This window comes from Oryx dammah, unplaced genomic scaffold (assembly GCF_014754425.2).
Source record: "Oryx dammah isolate SB20612 unplaced genomic scaffold, SCBI_Odam_1.1 HiC_scaffold_1, whole genome shotgun sequence".
NCBI lineage: Eukaryota > Metazoa > Chordata > Mammalia > Artiodactyla > Bovidae > Oryx > Oryx dammah.
In genome coordinates, this window is record NW_024070185.1 from 41,127,218 (window position 1) to 41,133,217 (window position 6,000).

A 6,000-nucleotide genomic window follows, 5' to 3' on the forward strand; every position below is an offset into this window, starting at 1 on the left:
TATCTCCGCATATTTATATATACCTATACAATGGCATCGAAAGAGCAAGAGAGTTCCAGAAAAACATCTGTTTCTGCTTTATTGACTATGCCAAAGCCTTTGATTGTGTGGATCACAATAAACTGTGGAAAATTCTGAAAGAGATGGGAATACCAGACTACCTGACCTGCCTCTTGAGAAACCTATCTACAGGTCAGGAAGCAACAGTTAGAACTGGACATGGAACAACAGACTAATTCCAAATAGGAAAAGGAATACGTCAAGGCTGTATATTGTCACCCTGCTTATTTAACTTATATGCAGAGTACATCATGAGAAACACTGGAGTGGAAGAAACACAAGCTGGAATCAAGATTGCTGGGAGAAATATCAATAACCTCAGATATGCAGATGACACCACCTTTATGGCAGAAAGTGAAGAGGAACTAAAAAACTCTTGATGAAAGTGAAAGAGGAGAGTGAAAAAGTTGGCTTAAAGCTCACCATTCAGAAAACGAAGATCATGGTATCTGGTCCCATCACTTCATGGCAAATAGATGGGGAAACAGTGGAAACAGTGTCAGACTTTATATTTTGGGGCTCCAAAATCACTGCAGATGGTGATTGTAGCCATGAAATTAAAAGACTTTCCTTAGAAGGAAAGTTATGACCAACCTAGATAGTATATTGAAAAGCAGAGATATTGCTTTGCCAACAAAGGTCCATCTAGTCAAGGCTATGGTTTTTCCTGTAGTCATGTATGGATGTGAGAGTTGGACTATAAAGAAAGCTGAGTGCTGAAGAATTGATGCTTTTGAACTGTGGTGTTGGAGAAGACTCTTGAGAGTCCCTTGGACTGCAAGGAGATCCAACCAGTCCATTCTGAAGGAGATCAGTCCTGGGTGTTCATTGGAAGGACTGATGCTAAGGCTGAAACTCCAATACTTTGGCCACCTCGTGCAAAGAGTTGACTCATTGTAAAAGACTGTGATGCTAGGAGGGATTGCGGGCAGGAGGAGAAGGGGACGACAGAGGTTGAGATGGCTGGATGGCACCACTGACTCGATGGACGTGAGTTTGAGTGAACTCTGGGAGTTGGTGATGGACAGGGAGGCCTGGCATGCTGTGATTCATGGGGTCGCAAAGAGTTGGACACTACTGAGCAACTGAACTGAACTGATATAGTGGCTCAGACAGAAAAAATCTGCCCATAATTCAGGAGATCCAGATTCGATCCCCAGTCAGGAAGATCTCTTGGAGGAGGGAATGGCAACCCACTCCAGTATTCTTGCCTGGAGAATTCCATGGACTGAGGAGCCTGGCGGGCTGCAGTCCATGAGGTCGCAAAGAATCAGATACAAATGAGCAACTAACACAAGCATACCCACACTATATGTATATACATTCATATATATCCACACATATATAATTGTGTATATAATTTTACACATTGTATAGTTTCACATACCTGTATTTAGATATATACATAATTTTGCATATATAGAATATGATAAATGTAACTTTCTATAATCTTTATTTAATGTTATGTCATAGTCATTCTTCCATATACAGATCTATTTTTAGATTTACATCATCTTTTTATTCACTGTCTGGTATTCCCTTGTTTGGATGTATTATGCTCATTGTCTAACAAAATGGTAATAGGGTTTGAGCATCATCACAATGCCTAGTTTCTTCTCAAGTTGTATGCCTCTAATCATGTGTATATTAATTATATTATGAAATCTCCTGAAGTGCTGAATTAGACTACACTAAGGAGTACAGTCCAAACTCCCTCATACTATAATCTGAGAGGGAGAAGAGTATGCTGAGGAAATCAAGAGAACTAGTCCCAACTTACATTTACTAGTTGTAAGAACTTCAACAAATCACATCTCCCATTTGGACTTCAGTTTCCATGTCTGTTAATTAATGACACAAGTATAGGTGTCATTCAAGGTGACATTCATGATTTATTACTTTTATAAGATGTCTTTTGTTACTATTAAATCATTTTCAGTTCCATGGATTATAACTCACGTGTAGCTGAGCATGCTGCTGCTGCTGCTGCTAAGTCGCTTCAGTTGTGTCTGACTCTGTGCGACCCCATAGATGGCAGCCCACCAGGCTCCCCCATCCCTGGGATTCTCCAGGCAAGAACACTGGAGTGGGTTGCCATTTCCTTCTCCAATGCATGAAAGTGAAAAGTGAAAGTGAAGTCGTTCAGTCGTGTCTGACTCTTCACGACCCTATGGACTGCAACGTACCAGTCTCCTCCGACCGTGGGACTCTCTTATTAATAGAAAGTACCCAATAAGAATTGGCAGAATGATTGAAAGTGCCAGATTACTAGCATTCTGAATTATCCTCCAAATACACCAAGTTCATTCCCACCTCCTTGCTTTTAGCCAGATATAAATGTACAAGAATTGTCCAGAATAGTTTCTCTTCCCTTCTGTTATATGGAAACACATTTTGTGAATCTTGGTAAAAGTATTTTTACCATGCGTGGCCTGTCTCTTTCACTTTCTTTATGCTTCTTTTTTAAAATTTTTTGATTGTTCAGTGTTTTTCATTTTCATGTAGTTAAATTTATCAGTTATTTTCATGGCTATCATTTTTATGTCTGCTTAAGAAGCCCTTCCATATCATAAGGTCACCAACTCATATTTGTATATTTTCTTTTGTGACTTTCAGAGTTTTGGCATTTACATTCAAGTTTTCAACTTACTTGAGATTCATTTATTTAAAGATTTGGTCTGAGGTAAAGATATAGTTTCATCTTCTCTCTCTGTGAATAAGCAGTTATGGCAGCATTGTTTATTAAATACTATACTATTCCCCAAGTCATTTTCTGTGTTCCTTCTGGCATGCATCAAGTTTCTATAGCTGTATAGATCTGTGTCTGGGATTGCTATTCTGTCCATTGCAGAGTTCGTCTGTTTCTGAGACAATCCCATACTATTTTCACTGCTATTGCTATCAAACTCCATGAGACATTTTGATGTATGTGGAGTGTGTTCTTCAACTTTGTACTTTTTCTTCTTCAGGAGTGTATTTTCTATTCTTGGGCCTTTGAATTTCCATATGAATTTCAGAATACGCTTTTCAAGTTCAAAAATAAAAAATTCTGCCAGAGGCTTAGATTAGAAACAAATTGATTTAATATATCAATTTGAGAGAATTGCTTTTGAGGCTACCTAACATATATCTCTACATTAAGTTAGGTCTTCTTTAATGTCTTTCACTAAAGTTTAAAATTTTTCTCCTTAAAGATTTAAGCATCTTTCATTAGATTTATTCCTAAGTAGATTAGATTTTTCTGCTCAAAATGATATCTCTGGTAGTTTTAAAAGTCTGTCAAGACGTTCTGTGAAGTGCTTGCCTTTAAAAAATGGAGCTTAATTTTCCTAGTAGGTGTGAAATGGACTTAGAGACTTTCTGTTGATGAAACAACAAAGCAGAACTAATTTAGAGACTAATTCATAAGAGGTACTGCGGCTTCCTCCTTGTCTTTTCTCAGATCACCTTCTGTGCAGGAGGGCAGCTGCCATGTCCTGAGAATACTCAAGTAGTCTCGTAGAGAGGTCCATTTGGAAAGAACTGAGGCATGCTAATACCCAGCCTCCATCCATGTGAGTGGGCCATCTTGGAAATGGATCCTTTAGCCCCAGCCAAGGATCAGATGACTAAAGCCCCACCAACATGTGACTGCAGTCTCTTGAGAGACAGATGCTTTGCCAGAATCATCCAGATGAGCGACTTCCGGATTCCTAACCCTCAGATATAGTTGTTTTTCAGTTGCTAAGTTGTGTCTGTCTCTTTGTGACCCCACAGACTGTAGCATGCCAGGCTCCTTTGTCCTCCACTATCTCCTGGACTTCGCTCAAATTCATGTCCATTGACTTGGTGATGCTATCTCAGCATGTCATCCTCTATTGCTCTTTTCTCCTTTGCCTTCAATCTTTCGCAGCTTCAGAGTATTTTTCAATGAGTTGACTCTTCATATCAGGTGGCTAAACTATTGGAGCTTCAGTTTCAGCATCAGTCTTTCCAATGAATATTCAGGATTCATTTCTTTTTGGATTGACTGGTTTGATCTTCTTGCAGTCCAAGAGACTCTCAAGAGTCTTCTCCAGCACCACAACTCAAAAGCACCAATTTTTCAGCACTCAGCCTTCTTTATGGTCCACCTCTCACACCTGCATTTGACTACTGGAAAAACCATAGCTTTGACTATATGGGCCTCTAATAAAGTGGTGTCTCTGCTTTTTAATATGCTGTCATAGCTTTTCTTCCAAGGAGCAAGTGTCTTTTAATTTCATGGCTGTAGTCATTTTCCACAGTGATTTTGGAACCCAAGAAAAGAAAATCTGTCTCTGTTTCCACTTTTCCCCCATGTATTTGCCATGAAGTAATGCAGCTAACAGAGAAGGCAATGGCTCCCCACTCCAGTACTCTTGCCTGGAAAATCCCATGGACGGAGGAGCCTGGAAGGCTGCAGTCCATGGGGTCGCTGAGGGTCGGACACGACTGAGCGACTTCACTTTCACTTTTCACTTTCGTGCATTGGAGAGGGAAATGACAACCCACTCCAGTGTTCTTGCCTGGAGAATCCCAGGGACGGGGGAGCCTGGTGGGCTGCCGTCTCTGAGCTCGCACAGAGTTGGACATGACTGAAGCAACTTAGCAGCAATGCGGCTGAATGCCAGTTTTTTGAATGTTGAATTTTAAGCCAGCTTTTTCACTCTCCTCTTTCACCCTCATCAAGAGGCTCTTTAGCTCCCCTTAACTTTCTGCCATTAGTGTGGTATCATCTGCGTATCTGAGGTTGTGGATATTTCATCCAGCATTCTTGATTGCAGCTTGTGATTCATCTAGCTTGGGATTTTGCATGATGTACTCTGCTGCTGCTGCTGCTGCTAAGTCACATCAGTTGTGTCCGACTCCATGTGACCCCATAGACGGCAGCCCACCAGGCTCTCCTGTCCTTGGGATTCTCCAGGCAAGAACAATGGAGTGGGTGATGTACTCTGCATAGAAGTTAAATAAGCAGGGTGACGATATACAGCCTTGACTTACTCCTTTCCAATTTTGAACGCTTTCCCACTTTTGAACCGTCTGTTATTCCATGTAAGCTTCTAAATGTTGCTTCTTGAACTGCATACATGTTTCTCAGAAGACAGGTGAGGTGGTCTGGTATTCCCATCCCTTTAAGAACTTTCCATACATTGCTGTGATCCGTACTGACAGAGGCTTTAGTGTAGTCAGCAAAGCATCAGATATAATGAGAGATAATAAATGTTAGCTGTTTTAAGCCACTAAAATTTGGGATAGTTTGTTTTGGAATAATATATTTCAAAACTAATAGAGGTTTTGAAAACTTTTATTTTTGTTGCTGCTGGAGAGAGAGAAATGGAATTTATTTTTTTACATTATTCTTCTAGCTAGCTACCTTGCTAAGCTCTTATTGCTGTTAGCGCTGGTATATCTGGAGTTTACATTCCTTGGATGGAATTGATGAACCACAAGTCAAAAATATTGGAAATGCTGTTGGATATTGCCAAATCAATTGCATTAATATAAAACCCCACCCACAGTATACATAAGTGTCTGTTTCCATGTTTCCCCAACCTCTTTTTTCCCCAGTGAAGCCTCCCATTTTCTTAATAATAAAACCATCCAGTTACATAGTAGTTACTATGTTCCAGGCACTGTTCTAAGGCTTCATTTATAGTGCTCATGTAATCCTCACAACAACCCTTTGAGGTAGGTGTTACTGTTATCTACGGGGTGAGCAGCTGTGGCACAGATTCAGCAACTTGCCCAAGTTCACACCAGTGTCAGGATTTGAGCACAAGCAGTCTGGCTCCCAAGTTCATGCACTAAAGCATTATGCTTTCCTATCTGTTACAGCTGACAGCTATTGAAACCTTGACGGGCGGTAAGAGCTTTTACAACTCAATCATCATAGCCACTGTCTCAGGTAAGTACTGTTATCATAGTACTTGGCATATTGAA